This window comes from Ovis aries, chromosome 13 (genome assembly GCF_016772045.2).
Source record: "Ovis aries strain OAR_USU_Benz2616 breed Rambouillet chromosome 13, ARS-UI_Ramb_v3.0, whole genome shotgun sequence".
NCBI classification, from domain to species: Eukaryota; Metazoa; Chordata; class Mammalia; order Artiodactyla; family Bovidae; genus Ovis; species Ovis aries.
In genome coordinates, this window is record NC_056066.1 from 10,505,923 (window position 1) to 10,528,785 (window position 22,863).

Here is a 22,863-nt window from a genome sequence, read left to right on the forward strand (position 1 = left end):
AGACAGTCATCACTCTGGCAGCACGCACCGTTGGGAATTTAGGGGAATTTCCATCAACTGGAATCGACCAGGGTCTTGGCAGCATGACCGCCTTGGCGTGGCCTGATTTTCTGCTGGTCCCTCCCCATCTGGGAAAGGTCACAGGCACAGACAGGGTAAAGGCTCTGGCATCTCTCAGAGCAGCCCAGCCGAGCATGGTGCTCAACTTGGGTTTGGGGTGTGTTGCCTGGCTTGCTTCCAAAAGAGGATGCTAGACTGAGACCTGAGAACAGGGGTGCATTGCTCACAGAGATCAGCAAGGTCAGCCCCTGGGTTCATCCCTTGAGGCTCTAAAGTTTCCCAAGATGTTCCGGGGGCAGCGCGTAGCCCTCTCGTCCGTTAGGATCCCCACCCAGCCTACTCCAGACGGGGCCCCACCCATTGCGGGCCCGCCCACCGACCCCACCCACTCGGCTCGGGCCACGCCCCCTATCCCCCTTGAGGGGGGCCCCGCCCCTGGCTTTGCCCAGCCGCGGTGGGTCCCGCCTCTCCGCCCCGCCTCTCCGCCCCACGGCGACCCTCCGGCTCCGCCTCTAAGTTGGGGCCCGCCCCCGGCTCAGGCTCCGCCTCCCTGGTCCCGCCCAGGGCTCGGCCCTCGGTGCCCCGCGCCTGGAGCAGCCTCAGCGCTCGCAGGCGGGGAGGAGAGCGGCTCGGGGCCTCCAGACACAAAGAGCGGCGGCGAGACGCGGGTAGGAGCGGAGCGCACGCCCGCGCCCTTGGCCTGTCCCCGCGCGGGCGGGACCCGAAACGCCACAGACCAGGTGAGCCGAGCGCGGGAGGTAATCGCGCACCCGGGGGCGTACAGTGGCGGGCGCTGGGACCGCGGGCCGGGGCCCCGCGCCTCACTCTGCCCCCAGGCCTGGGGGCCCCTGGGTCAGTCCGGAGGGAACTCGCTTCCCTCGAGACCCTGGGGCGCGGGGCGGCTTCGGTAGAGCCAGGCCCTCTCGCGGGTCGCGTCTGGGTTGGCGCTCCGGGACCTTGGCTCAGGTGGCCGGCGGGCGATCTGCTGGGTCCCGAGGCGGCCGGGCCGGTCCTCTAGGCGGCGGCTGGCGTCCAGTTACTGCTCGGGATGAGCTCTAAGATCACCTCACTGTGCAGAAGCTCTGCTTCCTACCTGCTTCCTTTGCTGTATTACGAGTTTGCACTTGGAAAAATTGTTAGAAATAAGGACTCACGCTCTGGGGCGGAAAAGTCTGTTATGAGTTTTGTATGCTGTGAGTAGTTTTTGCAGAAGCGCGGCTTTCCTCCCGCCGGTGCTCTCAGTCGCGGATCCCATAAATCGTACTGATAACTGGAAACTCCCTGTTGAGCTGTGTATTTGCACAAGATGGAAGTGAGGAAGGTCGCTTGGTTCCTTTCTGCTCCTGGAGACTTAGGCCGAGCTGTGGAACGTTCCCGGGGGTGGTGGTGCAAGGGAGGGGGGGTTGGAGGCAAGAACTGGGAGCCGGTGGTCTTGTGATAGTCCAGGCTGGAGAGTCGAGTGATGCTCGCGGTCCCACCGCCAGCACTGTCAATAGGACGGAGCGACGGTAAGCTGCTCTTGAGGGGCTGCTGCTGAGATTATAGTTCAGGTTCAATAAAAAAAAAAAAAAAAAGATAATCGTTTTTGCAGAATGGTAAAATAGCAATTACCTTCTCTTTTAAGAAAATTACCTTTTGTTTTTGCCCACTCCGCTTGTGGGATTTGAGGTCCCCTGACCAAGGATCCAACCTATGCCACCTTCCTGGAGTCCTAACCACAGGGCCACCAGAGAATTCTGTTCAGTTGAGTTTATATAAACTTTGATGGATAGCTGTTTTTCTCTAGCTCATGTTTACCCCAGACATTGCGGTTTGCAGGGCTTCTCGGAGGTGGATGGGCTGTGTCTTTGTGCACAACATGCTGGGGGATTCATCCTTTAGTGTTACAGTAGTACCTTTACATATGACCCTTCAAGTTGTGAACTTTCAGAGATGCAAATGTGCATCCCATCCCCATCAGGTAGGAGTGAAATTGCAGGTTGTCCTCCATCCGTTGCTGATGATCCTTCAGCTCTACCATCTCCCACCTCCTTTAGTCAGTAACTCTTCTTGCCTGTTTAGTCAGTAACTCTTGCCCCCCTGTGCTAGCTGTTGTACTGTAGTTTTTCAAGGTACTGTACTGTAAGATTAAAAATGTTTTCTTTATTTTTTTGTGTTTGTTTCATTTGTGTGAAAAGTGTTATAAACCAACTATAGTACAGTACTATATAGCCTATTTTGTTAGTTAGGTACTAGTACTAACTTTGTTGGACTTAAGAACAAATTGGCTTTAAGGACATTTTCTTGGAATGGAGCTCGTTCATATGTGGGGAACTCACTATAGTTTGATTCTGTGTCTTGAGTTCTTACGAACATCTGGTGGTGGGAAATAGAGTCACAGAGGAGTTGCAGAGTTCTAACTGTGAGTATTCAGGGCGTTCAGATCCTGCCCTTTTATGGTGATTGGCTTTAGGTGCTGGTTACTGGATGGTTTCTTTTTTTTTGAAGATGGCCCATGTGGTGTCTGGGGCATGTGATAGATCCCTCTGTCCATGTTCTTTCTACGTTGGACACTTAGCTTTGGATCTTGCCACAAATAGGCAGTTGCTGAACATCTCTCTTCTTGTCTGACTCAAGATAGGTCTAGAAGAAGGAGGCAAAAACAGTGTCTGGCGTGCCTTGAAGTAGAAGTTTCAGAGGTGGAGTCAGATGCGTGGCATTCCTTCTGACTGAAGGAATAGTGCCCTCCAACTTGGAAGAGTGTTACCAGTGCCCAGGCCACTTTCCCGTCTGATTCCGTAGTCATTCCCTAAAAAGTTGAGTGGCAGTAACTGTAACTGGACTTTAGGTTTGAACTTAGCTTAGTCCTTGGCTTCAAGTGAAGTGAAGTGAAGTTGCTCAGTCATGTCCGACTCTTTGTGACCCCATGGACTGTAGCCTACCAGGCTCTTCTGTCCATGGGATTTTCCAGGCAAGAATACTGGAGTGGGATGCCATTTCCTTCTCCAAGTATGAATTAGGAATTCAGGCTCAAGGCCAGCAATTTGGTTAATCACAAGCAGAAGGCCAGAGTCTACCTGGAGCTATTTGGCGGGTGGTGGTAGCAGAAGGTATTCCTTTACCTATCCCCGAGGTGACCTTGAGCCCCCGGGTGAGACCTCTCCACCAAGGGATTCTACCTGTCAGCATCGTTTGGTTTGTGAACCATGGGACCAAGGGGTTGTTTTGGGCATTCTGTATTTTTAGTTTCTTGGTGGAAGTTGGAGTTTGCGTCTGCTCTGATAGTTGCACTTTTCTTTCTCAACTCTGGATGGCCCTTCCTTAGACTTGGGGGCTGAGGTGCAGGCTTTGGGCGGGCTCGTGTGGCTCACTGCACAGGTGGTGTGTCCCTGGTAGCTGGGCCCCATGCCGCGCTGAGCTCCTGTCAGAAATGGAGCCGATTCTCTTGGTGATTTCTGTTTAAACTGTGGCTAAGCACTCACTGTGGGCCAGGCTCTCTTCTCAGTGCTTCGGGTAAATTCCTTTGGCTGGTGCTCACAGCAGTCTGCTGAGCTGGCTGTACTGTGGTTCCCATCTCGAAGACCAGTACTTCGTTGCCTCAGTGACAACGTTGTTTCTTTACATTAGAAAGAAAATGAGGGTTTTTCAGTGTTGGTGACTGAAAACCAAAAAAAACCCCATGAAGCTGTGACTAATGTCATCTATCTAGTCATCCTAAGTGCGGGACAAGAGAGGAACTGTCAACCAAGTTCCATCTGTGAACAAGAGTGTAGATGGCTTAATAAACTGGCCTTGCATTCTGTGGGCCTCCTAGATGTGCCTGTCCTTGGAAGTAACAATAACAACTAACAATGGTAACAGAAGAGCTGGAGTGTAGGAGTGTGGTTCACACCGGGAGGTGGGGTTGCTCTCAGGGTCACAGATGGCGTGAATTTAAGAGCCAGCATCACATCATGTAATGAAACGCTCACAGATCTGGAGTTCAGTTTCAGGGCACCGGGGTTTCCTTGGTGGATCATCTGGTGAAGAATCTGCCTGCAATGCTGGAGGCCTGGGTTTGATTGCTAGGTTGGGAGGATCCCCTGGAGAAGGGAACCACTGCTCACTCCAGTGTTCTGGCCTGGAGAATTCCATGGACAGAAGCCAGGAGTTGCTGACTGCAGCCACCACTGAGCCCCCTGGGCCTAGGTGGCTGGTTCTGTGGTTCAGCTCCTGAGAAAGCCACTGCTGTCTGAGGACCTAGATGAAGAAAGGGACAGGGCGAGTTTGCCCCTGGACTGGGCCACTGACTGCATCAAAGACCTGTGCTCGCTCCTGGTCGCACTCTTAACAGGTCGTTCCCAAGGTTCTACATAATTCATCAGACTTTGTTGGTCCTGCTCTGTGGCAATAAAGTAAAAACATAGCTGGTAGTTACATGCAGCAGTGTGACTTATTAAGCAGTTCTTGGTACATTTTAAATTCTTATTTTGTGAACACACAAAATAAGGCGTTGACTGCTCTGTTGTGGATGCCCCTTAACTAAGTGACTGATCAAAGTTACAGTCCCAGATAACCTCCTGATGGTGCACACTGCCGGGGACGCTGACCCCGTGATAACAGCTGCTGGGGCTTTTCTCTAGTTGGGGCAAGCGGAGGCTGCACTCTGGTTGCGGCGTGCAGGCCCAAGCAGCAACCGAAGACCCAGCATACCCAGAAAAGAGGCCAGAGGCCAGTTACTCTGTAGACTGTGACTCAAATATAGTTTGTCTCCCACATGAGATTCAGGTTACCGCAGCAATACCCCAGGCCAGGTTGTGTCCTTCTCTGCAGAGCCCGGGCTCGAGGGCCTGCGAGCTTCAGCGGCATGCGGGCTGGAGAGCGCAGGCTCGGTTTGTGGCTCATGGGCTTCGTTCCTCCGCAGCATGTGCGATCTTCCTGGATCAGGGATCGAACCTGTGTCTCCTGCATTGGCAGGCGGATTCTTTACCACTGAACCACCAGGGAAGCCCTGGCCTCTGTACTCTTAAACTTTCAGAGTCAAGAAACACAAAGAAAGACTGAGGAACTATTCCAGTTGAAAGAGTGCTAAGGGATCTGAGAACTATATACAGTGCTTAACTGTGGACCGGATTCGGGGGAGGGTAGCTGTAAAGGACATTATTGGGTCAGTGGGCAAAATTTGAGTGTGAAGGTGGATGGGCCAATAGTATGCTAGCAATATCACATTTCCTGAGTCTGATAACAGTCCTGTGACCATGTCCTTGTGTTTGTAAATACATATGGAAGTAGACGGTTGACCAAAAAGTTCATTTTTCTGTTACATCTTGTGAAAAGCCTGAACGAACTTTCTAGCCAACTCTATATTTAGGGAAAAAGACAGCACATAGTCTAAAACTTCATGGGGAAAGGGGGAGGGGAGAAAATGATGATGTGGATGTCTGATCAGTGGGGCAAAGTGAAAGCAAGTCATTGGTGAAGTTAGGTAGGCAAAGAGTGTTGGCGAATTCTTTGCACTGTTCTTGCAACTTCTCTATGCATTTGAAAGTACATCAGAATAAAAAGTTACAAAAACAAATGTCTGCCCTGGATTCACAGCAATGTAAAAATCTGCCACTGATAAAAGCTTACAATATTTTATCTTTTCTAAGATGCATTTTTTTCATCTTCTCACTTCTCTGAATTTGGGTTAAATTTTTTTTTTTTTTTAATTGTTGTTGTGCTGGGTCTCCGTTGCTGCACACCTGCTTTCTCTAGCTGAGGTGCATGAGGCCTGCTCTTCATTGTGGTGCAGGGGCGTCTCGCTGCAGTGGCTGCTCCTGCCGTGGAGCACACGCTCTCTGCTCACAGGCTGCAGTGATTGCAGCCCTTGGGCTCGGTGGTTGTGGCACAGGGGCTTAGTTGCTCTGTGGCATGTCAGATCTTCCCAGCTCAGGGACTGAATATGCGTCCCCTGCATTGGCAGCAGATTCTAATCCACTGGACCACTAGGGAAGTCGTTGCGGGTGCGTCTTAGGATCAACGCTGTCTTAGAATGCATTGTGTCAAGTTTTGACAGTCTCCCTTTCTTTGTCCTTTGTCTTAGCATCAGAGGCACCTTGGGTTTGATGAAATGTGGTATTCTCTCTGGGCTTCCCTGGCAACTCAGACAGTAAGGTGTTTTCCCTGGCTGTGTTGTTTGAAGAGGTGGGGAAAAGAAGATGGTGCTTCGAGTAGCTTTGTGTGTCCAGTTTTGCTCACAGGAAGTTTTACTCAGCTATTGTCTTTGCCTAAGGCCAGATATCTAGCTGCCTTTGCTTATTTCCACTTCTGTGCCTGCTAGGTATTTCAAACTCAACACATTCCAGGCTGGATTTCTGTGTTCACCTCTACCCCCAAACTGCTCTTCCTCTGGGTTTCTGTCTCAGAGTGGAACCTGACTTTTAGCCAGAGTTGGCTCAAAATGGACCCCTGAGAGGAGCGCAGGGACCCGTCAGTGCTTACAGAGCTGGGTTGTGGGTGCATCCCTGTCTCACCTGGGACACAGGCTGCTTTTAGACTGCCTAGGTTTTGTCTTTGGGCTCCAAATATCTGTGCCTTGTTTCCCCATTTGTCAAATGAGGATATTTTCCCCAAGTCTATCAAGATAATGGACAAGCAAGTTCAGTAACCATAAAACTCTGAAATCCCGTGACTTAAAACAGGAGAGCATTTTAGGAAGACTTTTATAGCATCATTCAAAGTGAGCGCCCATGAAGCAGACCTGCTCTGAGCTCCCGTGTCAGTGAGGGCAGGGGTATGGGCAGCCCTGACTGCCAGCCCTTCCTCCCAGGCTTCTTCCCCGTGCGGAGTCCGGCTCCTGGGTGAGTCAGGGGGGTGCTGGTTTTACACCGGATGCTGGCAGGCGCCACCAGGAGCAGGCCCGTTTTATGGAGCTGGCCATGCCTGGTGCTCCCAGGGTCCTCTCCACCCGGGGCCACTGGTCAGCGTCACTGGACCTCGCGTGGCATCGTATTTTCTCACTAGTCTTGAACCGCTCATGTGTCAGACTTGGGAGTGGCTCCATCTGAATCTTTTTAGCACCGTTTGATTTAGGAAACTGCATCAGCTCAGGATGGTAACACTTTACTATTTTGTTTGGCACGGACTTCAAGCAACTGCAATAGCAAAATACGGTGATTTCCCCATGGCCTGGTTTCTTCACTGCTGTGTTTTGTCTGCATTTTGGGTGATTACTTCTTGGCATTTTTTGTACAATAATTTTCTTTATTTGCTTGTTTCTGGCTGTGCTGGGTCTTTGTTGCTGTGAGGCCTTTTCTCTAGTTGCAGTGTGCAGGCTTCTCATTGCGGTGACTTCTCCTGTGCACGGGCTCTAGGGCGTGCAGGCTTCAGTAGTTCCGGTATGCGGGCGGGCTTAGTTGTTCTTCCGCACATGGGATCTTCCCCAGTCAGGGATGGAACCCATGTTGCTAGTGGACTCTTTACTGCTGAGCCACCAGGGAAGCCCACTTCTTGGCATCTCTGAGTCTGCTGCTGAGCCACTGAGTTGTTGGTGTTGACGGTGACCTTCACAGCAGGCTCATTCTTCAGAAGGAGAAACCCAGGGTTTCTGAGTTTTGCTGAATTCTGCGGACTTTTAAATACATGTAGAGAACAAAGAGGGCTCCCCTGTAGCTCAGCCGGTAAAGAATGTGCCTGCAGTGCAGGAAAACTGGGTTCAATCCCTGGGTTGGGAAGATCCCCTGGAGAAGGAAATGTCAACCCACTCCAGTATCATTGCCTGGAAAATCTCATGGACAGAGGAGCCTGGTGAGCTGCAGTCCATGGGGTCGCAAAGAGTCGGGCATGACTGAGCGACTAACACTTAGAGAACAAAGAAGATCAGCAATTTTGTGTGATTTGCCTTTAGGCTGGGGCTTGGCTGGAATTTAAGATAAGAAAGTTGGAACACTGAGCAGGGGCAAATTGTTCCTAGGGTTTTCTAAATAGATTTTGTAGTCTTTGTTATTTTATTCTCTTGTGTTCTTTATTGCCAACACAAAATGAGAAAGGTTCTGGCAAAGGGAAAGTTTCTTAACAGATGAATAGAAATGGACTGGGACACAGAGTATTTGGTTAAAGTAATGCTTTTAATTTGGGGGACTATCCAAGTTAATGTTCTTTCCTTATAATTAGGTTTCCTAATATAAAATTCTTGTGTAACATTAGGACATTCTTCATTTGGTTTAGAGCTAGAAGGATGTTTTCTCATATATTCTGGATTTCAGATTCCTGAACTTATTCATGGAAAAACTTTTTTTTTTTTTTGGTATTTAAAACTGCTTTGTGGGTTTATATGCTATCAGTAGGCATACGGCAGGATGTAAAGGTTGGTCTGTGTAGTTAGACCTCAGTATGTGTTCACTTACCAACTCTGTGACTTTGAGCAAATTACCTAACCTCTCTATGCCTCGGTTTCCTTGCTTTTAATATAAGGATGATAACATATATACATATATATATATGGATGATAATAGCACCTCCCTCACAAGGCTAAATTCCTCAGTTTTAGGAATGTGCCCATTAAAAGATGAGTGCTCAAGAAATACTAGTTTTGTATTATCAAAAGTTTATTTAGCAAGAGCGAACATCCTGTGGAGGTGTCAAAGGTCGAGACATCTCCCCTGTGTCTCTGACTGTCCACAGAAGGTAGACTCCAGTGCCTGCACTCCTGGGAGCAGGGCTTTAAGAAAATCTCCTGGAGCCCATTTTACTTTTTCTCTCTCAACCTTTAAGGTCACGTGACTGAAATAAAAATAAATTGCAAAAGTTATCCTACAAAGAGAAACTGCTCAGAATGGCAAAATATGCAAACATTTCAAAAACTGATAAACACAGATTAACTTTAAGGAAAGAATATATTCACCGGGATGCTCTCCTCACCCTGCAGGCTCTGTCCTCATTGCCTCTGCTGTGGAGGAAAGCAGCATGTGGAGTCGAAAAGTGTGCTGGAGTTCTGCTTTGTTCTGATAGTTTCTGTAGTTGTTTTTTGTTTTTGTTTTTTTTTAAAGATGAGGTTTGTGCGCTGATGCAGTTTACAAGTCTGTCCGTTTTCACTGCTGTTGAAAGCATACACCTGGTGACTTCCCTGGCGGTCCAGTGGTTAAGACTCTGCTTCCAATGCAGGGGACATGGGTGCCGTCCCTGCCTGGTTGAGGAACTAAGATCCTTCCTGCCGGGCTGTGCGGCCAAAAAAAAAAAAAAATAATAATAATAATACTACACCTGGTGTGCTGAGGTGTTCCCTCTGGTTGGGCTTCTAGTTTTTTCCTGAGCAGTTAGGAACCTTCACATAGCATTCTGTGGAAAATTTTATGCTTCCTCTTGTCTTTCTCTTTGGATTTGAAAGCACACCCCTTGGTTTTTCTTCCAGTCCTGCCACTGTTCCTTTCTGTGGCTGGTGGGATGGGTGTGCAGTGGGGTCTCTCCTCAGTGGCCTCTCCCTGGGAGGTGGGTGGGAGTGTCAGCCCTCTCCTCCCCACCTCTGCCCGGGCCAGGGAGGTGGAGCCAGCTCACTTGCACTCTGGGTGGAAACCTGTTGCTTGAGTTCTTTCAGTTGTTTCTTTAGTAGTTAGTGAAAGATGGAGTATTTCCTGCCATATCAGTAAACAAGGCTGTCACAGCCATCAGCAACTCCAGCCCTCCAAATGCGAATTTCTGAACTCTGAGGGCACCCGGGAAGAACAGTGCCTGCAATAAGGCAGCCGTGAGGTTGCACCACTCCCTACGGTGAGCACTGAGGAAACTCAGCATGTGAAAAAACGTAGGATACTGACCCCAGATAGCTGAGATGCGTGTGAGAGAAATGATTTTAGTGGGCCCAGACTCTTGCATCTTCCCATATGTAAAAAAGTGCTAAATTCCTCGAGATAATCTGGTTTTCTTTAATTCACAAAAATAACTTTTGATGTTCAGACTACTTGTGCTTTGTTGCAAACCTATATAACCTGACATCCTCCCCCAACTCCCCCAGGGTTACTTGAGATTACTTTAGGCTTGAAGTCCTAAGAATTCCCACCAAAAAATTCCCACCGTAACTCTCAACTTTTAGGTTGTGACTATTTTTTAAGCTGACATTAGCAAGATTGTGTCTGTTAAGTGTTTACTTATTTGATAAAGAAAAGCAAGCTCATGCCTGTCGGAATCAGCCTGTCTTCCTGGGTATCCTGAGGACATTGCTCTGGCAGGTGTGGAACCCTGCAGGCAGCAGCAGAGGTGCTTTGTGCCGACCTTCTGGTCTGTTCTTGGGCTAACTGTGAGCAAGGAGCCGTCACACTAATACCACTCACTTCAACACTGGGATCTCAGGCATTTTGGAAATGAAACAAAAGGGTTTATGTGAAGTCTCTTCTGGAATTTCTAGCTTCGGTAGAGAATCAAACGCTGATCAAACTAGCCGGTTCTGTGACCAGTGATAACATTTCTGTAACGACAAGCGTCCCAGGACCTGCACCCTTGGGTCTGCTCTGCCTTCCTCGCTGCTGGTTGCAGCGTGCTCTCGCCGCTTACTTCAGACAGAGAAATGTAGGTTACTCATTTGTTTCTGGAAACGTATCTGCACCCACATCTTTCCTCCACAGTGGCGTCCGGGAGGAGGCGACCCCCCCACCTCCGTTTACTGGGGCTTGTCACGTTCCAGTGCTTCAGAAGCTGTGTACAGGCTGCATGTGGGACAAAAGGGGATTGCAGCTTCACATTCCACGTCTTTGTTGCTCAGGTGGGAGGAAGCCTGAGACTCCTTGGGAAGTCAATGACAGACCCTCCGAAGTGAGCTGAAGTGACTTTGTTTGATCAAACTAGCTATATATGCCTTAGCATTTGTAAACCTGCAGCAGGATAATGTATTGAAATTCAATATGTATTTCTTCTGTTTTTTTCCATTCTAAGATGGTACCAGATCTTGGTGTTCCCTTGCTTCCAGGATTTTTTTTTTTAATTGGAATCAAAGGATGGAGTTTTTTTTTTTTTTTGGCTGCACCTAGTTTTAGTTGCAGCATGGGGGCCTCTTTAGAAAGATCAAAAATATTGTCTTTAGAAAGACAATCCTAACATCGTCCATCAGGTGAATGACTGGACCCACTGTGGCAACCCTCACCTGGAACACTGCCCTCCGTGAAACGACAACCATCCGTGCAGCCGCGCCGATGCTGAAAGAGAGTCAGTTCAGGAAGGCCACGTGCTGTAAGGGTCCATTTATATGACATTCTGGAAAAGGCAAGACTGTGGGATCAGCAAACATGGGCAGTGTTAGGACCGTTTGAGGTCAGCACGTGTTTTTGGTGATGGAACTCTTCTGTGTTCTCATTGTGGTGACAGTTATTACAAATCTGTACCTGTTAAAACTCTTGGAACCGTATATATGCATACACATGTGGGTCAGTTTTTGTGTAAGCAGTTTCTTTTTGTTTGTTTTTTTTTTGTTTTAAAGGGAGAGAGAGGTCATTTTTTTTAAAACTTCTGCCTTCGGCCCTGTAATATAACCCCCTAGGGGGACCTCCTGGGTAGACCAGCATTTAACACTCGGAACTCCCAATGCAGGGGGCCAGGGTATCATCCCTGGTCATGGAACGAAATCCTGCATGCTGCAATTAATTTTTTTCATGAAAATAAAATGCGTTTCTTGTAGACTGCATATAGTTGGGTCATATTTTTTTAATCCATTCTAACAGACTCTCTTGATTGGTGTATTTAGACCATTCACATTGAAGGTGATTATTGATATAGTTGGATTAATATCTACTCTGTTTGTAAAGGAACCTTCCATTCATTGCACTTATTTGTTACTTTTTTAAAATATACTCCACTCTTTTCCTGTCTTCTCTGACTCTAATGAGCATTTTATATGATTTCATTTTCTCTCTTCTCTTAGCATATCAATTCTTTTGAAAAAAAAAATTATGGTTGGCCTGGAGTTTGCAATATGCATTTGCAACTAATCTATGTCCATTTTCAAATAACTCTGTTTCACTTTACAGATAGTGCAGGTACGTCTTAACAGAGTGTTCTCAGTTCCTCCTTCGTGTTCCTTATAACATTGCAGTTGTTCATTTCACTCATTCATAAGCTATGATCACCAGCACCTTGTTGCTGTTTTTATTTCGAGTAGTTATATATTGAATCAGTTAATAATAAAAAACATGAGGGAATTCGCCAGTGGACTGGGGGTTAGGGCTCTGTGTTCTCACTGCCGAGGGTGTGGATTCAGTCCCTGGTCCGGGAGTGAGGATCCCACAAGCCATGAGGCATTGCCAAAAACAAAAAAAGGAAAGAAAAAAGAATGAAATGCTTTATTTTACCTTCATTTATTCTTTCTCTAATGCTTTCCCTTTTTAAATGTTGATCTGAATCTCTGACCTATTAGTATATATTATTTTCCTTTTCTCTGAAGAACAACAGTTTTTGCAAGGCATGTCTCTGGGCAATGCATTCCTTCAGTTTTTGTCTGAGAAAGTCTTTATTTCGTCTTCACTTACGAAGGATAATTTCTTTGGATATACAACCATAGGCGGGTGGTTTATTCATTCAACACTTCAGGGGTATTACTTCATTCTCTTGCTCGTGGTTTCTGACAAGACAGATGTGATTCTTTACTTTGTTCCTCTACAAGTGAGGTGGTTTTCCCCCCTTGGGCTTTCCTTAAGGATTTATCTTTGGTTTTCTGCAGTTTGAATATGATGTGCCTAGGTGTAGTCCTTTGATGATATATCCTGATTGGTTGTTCTCTGAAATTCCTGGATGTGTCCTCTGGGATCTGCCATTAATTTTGGAAAATTCTCAGCCATTGTGACTTCAGATGTTTCTTCTGTTCATTTCTTTGTTTCATCGTCTCATGTTTCAATTATGCGTATATTACACCTTTTGTAATTGTCTCACAATTCTTGGATATTCTATTCCTTTTTCTCCCCCTCCCCTTTAGTTTTTCTCTTTTTTAGTTTGAGACGTTTCTAGTGATATAAATTAATGCTTACTGAATTCTTTCCTCAGCCATGTCCAGTCTAGTGATGAATGTATCAAAGGCATTCTTTATTTGTTACTGTATTTTTGATTTCTGGTATTTATTTTTGGTTCTTTATAAGAGTTCTCATATCTCTGCTTATATTCCATGCATGCTCAGTTGCTTCAGTCATGTCTGACTCTGCAACCCCAGAGACTGTACCATGCCAGGCTTCTCTGTCCATGGGATTTTCCCAGACCAAACCTGTATCTTCTGCATTGCAGGTGGATTCTTTACCACTGAGCTTCCGAGGAAGCCCCTGCTTATATTACCCATCGGTTTTTTGGTAGGTTTTCCACTTTTTTCCCTTTACAGCCCCTAGCATGTTAATCATAGTTAAACTCTCAGTCTAATAATTGCAACATCTTTGCCATATTTGAGCCAAGTTCTCATGCCTGCTTTTTCTCAGGCCTCCTCAAGCTCTGCTTTTTCTTGCCCTTAGTTTGACTTGTAACTTTGTGTGGAAAGCTGGGCTTGTGGTGGATGTCAGAGGCTTCAGGTGTCTTCTGTTGTCTCCCTGTTGTCTCTGGGTTTTCCCAGAAACTCTATCTGAAACGGAGCCTGTGTCTGGCAGCGCCCGTGGAATAATGCCTGGCTTTTCTACCAGAGCCCCGTGCATGTGGTGCAGAGGTGCTGGGTGAGGGAGGCGTTCCTATGAGTCAGACTGTTTCTGTGGTCATGAGGTCCTGGGCTGTGCCCTTCAGAAGTTTCTTAGCTCCCACCCATCCTTTTTTTTTTTTTTTTTTCCCATCCCAGTTGTAAGACAGGAAGGCTAGAAGAGGTTCCAGTTGTCAAGTTGCTCTTTGCCCTTCCCCCATGTCTGATAAGGCTCTGTCTGATAAAATAGTTTATTCTGAGGGAAGAAACACCCTTTGGTATGGATGTTTTTGAAAACAGTTACTTTTCTCTGGGTACATTTCTAAACTGTTAGTTTTCTTCTCTTCCCTGTCCAAATAGTGAAAGTCTAATTCTTTTTTTTCTCCAGTCTTTATCATGAAGACCCCATGGGGTCCTGGAAATAAAACTCATATAAGTGTGTCATCCCCTTTCCCTCCCCCTAGTTCAGGAGTTTTAAGTTTCATCTCGCCACCTCTAGCCTCCAGCATTTGTCAACTGCTGTTTATGTGGTTCTACCAGTTACTGGCTTTCGGAGGATTCTGCCCCAGGAAAGCTGTGAAACTGAAAAAGGAGTTGTTCTGTCCATTTTTGCTTTGTGTTTTTGGTTGGACTATTTTTAGGTATGCTGCTAAGTCACTTCAGTTGTGTCTGACTCTGTGTGACCCCATAGACGGCAGCCCACCAGGCTCCGCTGTCCCTGGGATTCTCCAGGTAAGAATACTGGAGTGGGTTGCCATTTCCTTCTCCAATGCATGAAAGAGAAAAGTGAAAGTGAAGTCGCTCAGTCGTGTCCAACTGTTAGTGACCCCATGGACTGCAGCCTACCAGGCTGCTCTGTCCATGGATTTTCCAGGCAAGAGTACTGGAGTGGGGTGCCATTGCCTTCTCCGATTTTTAGGTATATCTCAGTTCAGTTCAGTCGCCCAGTCGTATCCAACTCTTTGTGACTCCATGGACTGCAGCACACCAGACTTCCTTGTCCATCACCAACTCCTGGAGGCTGCTAAAACTTATGTCCATTGGGTCAGTGGTGCCATCCAACCATCTCATCCGCTGTTGTCCAATTCTCTTCCTGCCTTCAGTCTTTGCCAGTATCAGGGTCTTTTCTGATGAGTCAGTTCTTCGCATCAGGTGGCCAAAGTATTGGAGCTTCAACTTCAGCATCAGTCCTTCCAATAAATATTCAGGACTGATTTCCTTTATGGATGGACTGGCTAGATCTCCTTGTAGTCCAAGGGACTCTCAAGAGTCTTCTCCAACACCACAGTATATCAGTTATCAACATCAACACCACAGAGTATCAATTCTTTGGCACTCAGCCTTCTTTATGCTCCAACTCTCACATCCATACATGACCACTGGAAAAATAATAGCTTTGACTAGACAGACCTCTGTTGGTAAAGTAATGTCTCTGCTTTTTAATATGTTGTCTAGGTTGGTCATAGCTTTTCTTCCAAGGAGCAAGCGTCTTTTAATTTCATGGCTGCAGTCACCATCTGCAGGGATTTTGGAGCCCAAGAAAATAAAGTCTCTCACTGTTTCCGTGGTTACCCCATCTATTTGCCATGAAGTGATGGGACTGGATGCCATGATCTTAGTTTTTTGAATGTTGAGTTTTAATCCAACTTTTTCACTCTCCTCTTTCAATTTCATCAAGAGGCTCTTTAGTTCTTCTTTACTTTCTGCCATAAGGGTGGTATCATCTGCATATCTGAGGTTATTTATATTTCTCCTGGTAATCTTGATTGCAGCTTGTACTTCATCTAGCCCGGCGTTTCGCATAATATACTTTGCATATAAGTTAAATAAGCAGAGTAGTAATATACAGCCTTGACATACCCCTTAGGTATATCTACATTTAGGCTTATTATATCTCCTTGGTGAGTGGACATTTTGAAATCATTTAATGCCCCTCTTTATCTCTGGTAATTTCCTTCCTCCAAAGTCTGCTTCTTCTGGTGTTAATATAGTCACTCTACATAAAGAAATATTGTTTGTATGGCTTGTTTTACCCATCCTTCTACTAAAACATGAAGTTGATTTCCTGAAGAGAGCATGTATTTGGATCTGATAGTCCCTCTCTTTTAGTCTGTGCATTTAGACCATTTACGTTTAATGTAACCATTAATATATTTGGGTATAAGTCTATCATTTTATTATTTGTTTTCTGTTTGTCCCCTGTGTGTGTTTATTGAGGTATAGTTGACATATAACTATCCTCTATATTTTTATTTCTATTTTTTTTCCTTTCCTGGATTACTTGAATGTTGCTCAGTGTTCCTTTTTTTTTTTCTATTTCATTTTTTCTTCCAGTTTTTTTGAGATATAATTGACATACAACACTATATAAGTTTAAAGGTGAAGGTGAAGTCGCTCAGTTGTGTCTGACTCTTTGTGACCCCATGGACTGAAGCCTACCAGGCTTCTCTGTCCATGGGATTCTCCAGGCAAGAATACTGGAGTGGGTTACCATTTCCTTCTCCAAGGGATCTTCCCGACCCAGGGATCGAACCTGGGTCTCCCGCATTGGAGGCAGACACTTTAACCTCTGAGCCACCAGGGAAGCCCATATATAAGTTTAAGGTCTACAGAATGATTTGACTTACATACATCTTGAAATGGTTACCACAGTAGGTTTAGTGAACACTTATCATTTCATATAGATGCAAAATGAAAAAAAAAGAAAAATAGTATTTTTCCTTATTAGAACTGTTGAGATTTACTGTCTTAACAAATTTTCATATATAACATAAAACAGTGTTTATTAATTGTATTTACTGTGTTGTAGATTATATCCCTAGTACTTATTTACCTTACAACTGGAAGTTTGTACCTTTAAAAAAAATGTATTCATAGATAAGGTTTATTCCAGTGTTTACATAAAAATGAGTTGATGTAGAACACGAAAAGGTTTTTCCAAAGGGTTAAAATGTATCAAACAACAGAACTTGGTCCTTCCATTTAGTTTGAATTCAGTTGGCTGACTGCATCATTATCAATATCCACCCTCACTAATCATTTTCATCACACACGATATCAAAAGTCTTCTGGTGGTACTTCCTATTTCCCTGGAAGCCTCTTACACTGCTTTCAGTTACAAAAGAAGGGCAAGGATTTTATCAGCTCACACTCTACTCCATTGGAGACAAAAATACATCCCCTCAATTTTCTGGTTTAAATTGTGGCTCTTGGAAAACAGTGTTCAAATGAAGAAATTAGCACTAACACACAAAGAATGCAGTATAATCTCTGTGTAACAGTAACTTTGCTTCAATTTTTTTTCATTAAGAATTATTTTTATTATCTCTCCACAAGGAAGTTATCAAAATACCTGTAAAACCATTGAAAAGGCTCTTTAAAATCCTGGAATGAAGAATTCTGAAGTATGAATTATGATACATCTATGATTTGCAAATAAAAGAATCAAATAAATTCTACAAGTTGGAATTTCTGAATGATTTTGGTAGGAGTTTACCAGAAGGAGCTAAAACATCAGACCTTAACAATTTTCTGTTTTCATCTCAGTTGAATTTTTGATCTGTTGACAGGCACAGTGCACACAGGAACTTGCTTCTGCCACTAATGATGAAGTCGATCTGAGGGACAGATATTTGTATCCTGGATGCACCAGGCTCTTCCATGCAACTGACTGGAGTGGTCTTCCCTTATCTGTTCCATCATGTTTTAAATAAAAGTAAATATACACATGGTAAAACATTTAAATGGTACAAGAGGATTTAAAATAATCAGTAAATATCCTTTTCTCCTATAACCTAGAAAATCTGATGTTTTCCAAATCATCAAACAGTCATATGAATAATTTGCAAAGTGAAGTCAACCTTAAAGTATCTTCATCTGAAAATTATTCTCAGGATTTCTGGAATACCTTGATTCTCTCATATTTTACCTCTGTCACAGAGGAAAGCCATGCAGTCTTCTCCTTCTGAAAAAAACTAGGAAAGCAACTTACATACTCTGCTCAGAAACAGCAAGTGCAGGCAACACGTTGGACCCCATGGATCTGGTCCTAGCCATGGGCAGGGGCTCTGGTATCCACCAGAGACATGGGCGGATGCCCAGAGCCCAGCTGTGCCCTTGTTGAATGCCTCTGATCCTCTGGGCCAGCTGAGCATCCTTTGAGGAGAGTGTGATGCGGCCGGCGTGTAAGGAGAAGAGACAGGCATCCTCCGAAGAGACGAACTGGAAACGCTTCTGCCGTCTCTTGCAGGGCTAACAGGGCCTGGGTTTGCCAGCTGAAGTCCACACCATGAGTGAATTTAACGCGTATTTCTCTTGCCGGCAAAGGAGCGGGGATCGGGGGAGGAGTGGAGAGGAAAAGGAGACTCAAGAGAAGGTAGACTCTCTCCGGGAGTTTCCGTGAATCTTCACCTCTGTTCTTTCTTGGTGCTTACTCTTGGGACCTAACTGTTGGCTGGTGTCAGCTCCAGGGAGCTTAGAGACGGCGGCACGGCTCTTCTGGTCTCGGCGGGTGGGAGAAGGGGAGACAGTCTCTTGGGGCAGAGGAAGGGACGGGAGGCTGGTTGGATGAGAGAGTTGCAGGCGGCAGAAGGGGGTCTTTCTTAGCAGCAGGCGCGTGCCCTTCTGGAGCGCTTGGATCGCTTGCAGGAGCGCATGTCTCCGGCGAGCCCGTGGATGGGAGGACGTGCCTGGACACGGGCCGGCGGGCGGGCGGCGGGAGCCGGGCTCGCTGGGCGGCCCTCGGTGTTTCGGGCTCGCGGGTCCGGTGGGCTTGTGGCGGGTGCGCAGAGGGTGTTTTGGCCCCTGGGCTCCTTCTGGATCTGGGTCTGGGGGCAGAGACCGGGAGGGCCAGGTCTCCCCGGCCGGCCGCCTGACCCAGCTGGGTGGTGCTCTGGAAGTTTGTACCCTTTGACCAGATTCTTCCAGTTCCCCTCCCAACACCCTTCTGCGTACCTCCAGTAACGACAAATCCGATCTCTTTTTCTATGAACTTGTTTATTTTTGAAGTATAATTGACTGCAGCACTCTGTTAGTTCCCGGTGCACAGCATAGTGATTGGACATTTCTATACTTTTCAAAATGATCGCCGTAAATCTCGTTACCATCTGTCACCATGAAAGGTATTACTTTATTACTGACTATATTCCCCTACATTATTATCGACTGTACTGTTGATTATATTCTTAGTGTTCCATTTTAATCATTTTTACTGATGTTTTTCACCATGTATCTCTGTATTTTAGTGGTTGCAGTAGAGATTATAGTATTCATATTTAGCTTTTCTCTGTCTGCTTGGAAATAAGATTGTGCCACGTCAAGGGGAACATAGAAGCCACACCACCACTTAGTGCTACATCTTCGTGCATCAAAAACTGCTTCAGACTGTGTTGGAAATTTTGCTTTCTGCTGTCACACATATATGCATCATATATACATACGAAATAGTCTCGGGACTTCCCTGGTGGTCCAGTGGCTAGGACTCTGTGCTCCCAGGGAACGGGGCCTGGGTTTGATCCCTGGTCGGGGAGCTAGATCCCACCTACTGCAATGAAGACGGAAGGTCCCAAGTGCCACAACCAAGACCTGGCACAGCTACATAAATACATAAAAATAAATGTTTCTTAAAAGTAAATGAGAAGTATAAAAAGCTGACTGCTTTGGCCACTTCTTAAAAATTAAGGACTCCCTGGCAGTCCAGTGATTAAGACTAGGAGCTCCCACTGCAGTGGGCAAGGGTTCCACCCCTGGTCGGGGAACCAAGATCCCACACCTTGGATGGCACAGACCAAAAAACCATAAGTCTCATATTTACATAGTTATTTGCCATTTCTATTGCTCTTCCCTTATTCTCGAAATTTGTTTCCCTCTGGTATTATTTGAATCTGAAGAATTTCCTTTAGCCTTTCTTTCAGAGTGGGTCTGCTAGAGAGCTCCCCTCTCGCTTTAGTGCAGATGGTACAGAAGGTGAGGATTCAGCGTAGCGCTGATAATCAGTGAGTGTCCAGGGTGCCTGGTCACTGCTAAATGCTGCTGATCAGTGAGTGTCCAGGGTGCCCGGTCACTGCTAAATTGCCTTGTGTGAACGTCATGGTTAGAGTACTGGAATTGCCTGGTTTCAGTCACACAACATGCGCACCACACGGCAGTCAGCTGCCCTGTCCTGCGCCAAACAGGCAGAGGCAGCTAAGCCGGGATGAGTGCCCTCTGATAGCCGCCTTTGGCACAGATAGTAAAGCGTCTGCCTACAATGCGGGAGACCCAGGTTCGATCCCTGGGTCTGGAAGATCCCTTGGAGAAGGAAATGGCAAGCCACTCCAGTACTCTTGCCTTGAAAGTCCCATGGATGGATGAGCATGGTAGGCTACAGTCCATGGGGTTGCAAAGAGTCGGACACGACTGAGCGACTTCACTTTTGCTTCTTCTGACTCAGTGACCCACCTGTCTTCTTGAAATTTGTGCTCCCCTTTCCTTGTGATGGAGCAAAGTCCAGACATCAACCATATGCTTCCACGGTCGCCTGGTAACATGGGAGCCCTGTGTGCCATCTTTTCCAAAACCATCAGATATTTCTCTTTGATAATACAGAATTAAATAGGAATTTAATAGACTTAAAGGGAATTAAATAGGTTTCTTTCCCCCCTCATTAAAGAAATTTCAGGCTTTAGAAGAAGGCAGGGGAATACTCGGGGGTTTGAAAGGTTGTTGTTGAATCATGTTGCTGGGATTCCTGGCCCCCGGAGGAGAAGAATTCAATCTTGGGCCAGAGATGAGGCTTGATCGCTCAGAGCTTTTGTGTAATAAAGTTTTATTAAAGTATAAAGGAGGTAGAGAAAGCTTCTGACATAGACACCAGAAGTGGGCAGAAAGAGTACCCCCTTGTTAGTATTAGCAATGAAGTTCTATACCCTCCAGTGAATCCAAAGAATGTCTGGAGGTTGTAAAGACCTCATCAGACCTACTCCCATAACTTACATTTTAAGATAACAGAATTAGCCAGAAGGTTTTATCCAGAGACTGTCCTCAGGCAGAATACATTATTGTTATATAATCCTAAGGAATGTAGAGAAGGAAAAAAATTTGTCCTTTCTTCCTCCTTGAGAATTCCAGACCCCTCTCTCCTTGGGGACCCCTAGACTTCTTATCAACCTGCCTAGCAAAATGACTCTCTCAGGTTTAGGGACCTCTTGAAATCATTTGAGGCCAGGCTGGGTTTTCAAAAATACTGAATATTTATTTATCTGTTTGGTTATGTCGGGTCCTAGTTTCCATACGTGGGATCTTCGTTGTGGACTCTCTAGTTGTTGGCTTAGTTGCTCCATGGCACGTGGGATCTTAGTTCCCCGACCAGGAATCGAACCTTTGTTCTCTGCATTGCAAGGCAGATCTTAACCACTGAACCACCAGGGAAGCACCAGGCATATGTCTGCAGACCAAGATACACGACCTTCAGATGCCCAGAAAGGTCCCCTTCTCAGGAAGGCCTTCCCTATCTGCCCCATTTAAGGCTGTGAGTCGACGATACCCTGCCTCCTGCTCTGTTTCTCTCATATTACTTATCACCATTTAAGACAGGGTTGGCTTATTTGCCAGGTTTGTCTGTTTCGTTAGTTGCTGTGTCCTAAGTGCCTAGAATGGTGCATGCCCAGTGTGTGTGTGTGTGTGTATATATATATATATATATATTTTTTTTTTTTAACCTTGCTGCACGGCCTGTGGGATCTTAGTTCCCTGACCAGAGATTGAACCTGGGCCCTCAGCAGTGAAAGCATGGAGTCCTAACCACTGGACTGCCAGGGAATTCCCTCAGTAAATATTTCTTGGATGAAAGAACACAGTTTTGCAACTTGCTTTTCTTCCTTTTTAAAGAGAAGTTGTCCCTGACATCTCCCATGGTGTACATAACCACACCAGGCACCTCCTCTCTTTTCATGTTCCCCTGCTATCCTTGGGCTTCCCAGGTGGTGCTGGTGGTTAAGAACCTGGTTGCCAAGGCAGGAAACGTAAGAACCCCAGCTTCGATCCCTGGGTCAGGAAGATCCCCTGGAGGAGGGAATGGCAACCTACTCCAGTATTCTTGTCTGGAGAATCCCATGGACAGAGGAGCCTGGCAGGCTATAGTCTCTGGGGTCACAAAGAGTCAGACACAACTGAAGTGACTTAGCACACATGCGCACTGCCATCCTAGCTTGGTTTGGCCACCTCATGCAAAGAGTTGACTCATTGGAAAAGACTCTGATGCTGGGAGGGATTGGGGGCAGGAGGAGAAGGGGACGACAGAGGATGAGATGGCTGGATGGCATCACTGACTCGATGGACATGAATCTGAGTGAACTCCGGGAGTTGGTGATGGACAGGGAGGCCTGGCGTGCTGTGATTCATGGGGTCGCAAAGAGTCAGACACGACTGAGCAACTGAACGGAACTGAAAGCTACATTGTGTGCTGTTACTACCTGCAAGTGATTTGAGGGAAATGACATGCTCGGGGACCCTTGAGCTTTAGGACGGAGAAGCACGGGCCCCTGACGTGGCCTCTTCTGTGTGAAGGAAGGCCGTCTGATGTGCTGATGCCCCGACACAGGCCTGTCCTCTCAGGTCTTAGGCGGGTCATTGTATGATAGTCCCTGGTGCCTCAAACAGTAAAGAATCTGCCTTCAGTGCAGGAGACCTGGGTTTGATCCTTGGGTTGGGAAAATCCCCTGGAGGAAGGTATGGCCACCCACTCCAGTATTCTTGCCTGGAGAATCCCCATGGAAAGAGGAGCCTGGTGGGCTACAGTCCATGGGGTCTCAAAGAATCAGACATGACTGAGTGACTAAGCGCAATCTGTTGAAGGAGGTTGTACAGGTCTCATGAGTCAGAAGCTGGCAGGTAACCGCTGAAAAGCAACCATGTTACAGAACCTAAGACCCTGGAGAGCATCACAAGGCGTTGGCAGTGAAGCCACCTCCTGGGAAAAGCAGGAGGCTCCAGCTCGCGCCTCGCCTTTGCTGCTTGCTGATAGGAAATGAACAGGTGCCTGCCAGGTGCCACTGCTGTGTGATGAGACGGGGGTGCAGCCCAGGCCCATTTCCTCTGCTGTGCTGTTTGTAGCACTCCAGACCCACCCGCCTGGATGCTGTCTGTCTCTGGCTGACGGCTTGTGATTGGCCCCCAGCACACTTCTGTAGGGGAGCAGGGCTTCTTGTCAAAACCACTTGGGTTCCAGGGAGTAGAGAATTAAAACATCTAAGAGGGAA

General features: G+C 46.5%; 1 protein-coding gene across 3 annotated transcripts in view; it reads left to right on the forward strand.

The window, feature by feature from the left end:
* Positions 1–629: 629 nt before the first annotated feature.
* The window catches only part of NINL (ninein like), a 97,583-nt gene continuing 75,349 nt past the window's right edge, over positions 630–22,863 (forward strand). For all 3 annotated transcript variants that reach the window (XM_042230427.2, XM_027976494.3, XM_042230428.2), the window contains exon 1: positions 630–800. The gene's annotated coding sequence lies outside the window, so the exon portion shown is untranslated. The remainder of the gene's footprint in view (positions 801–22,863) is intronic.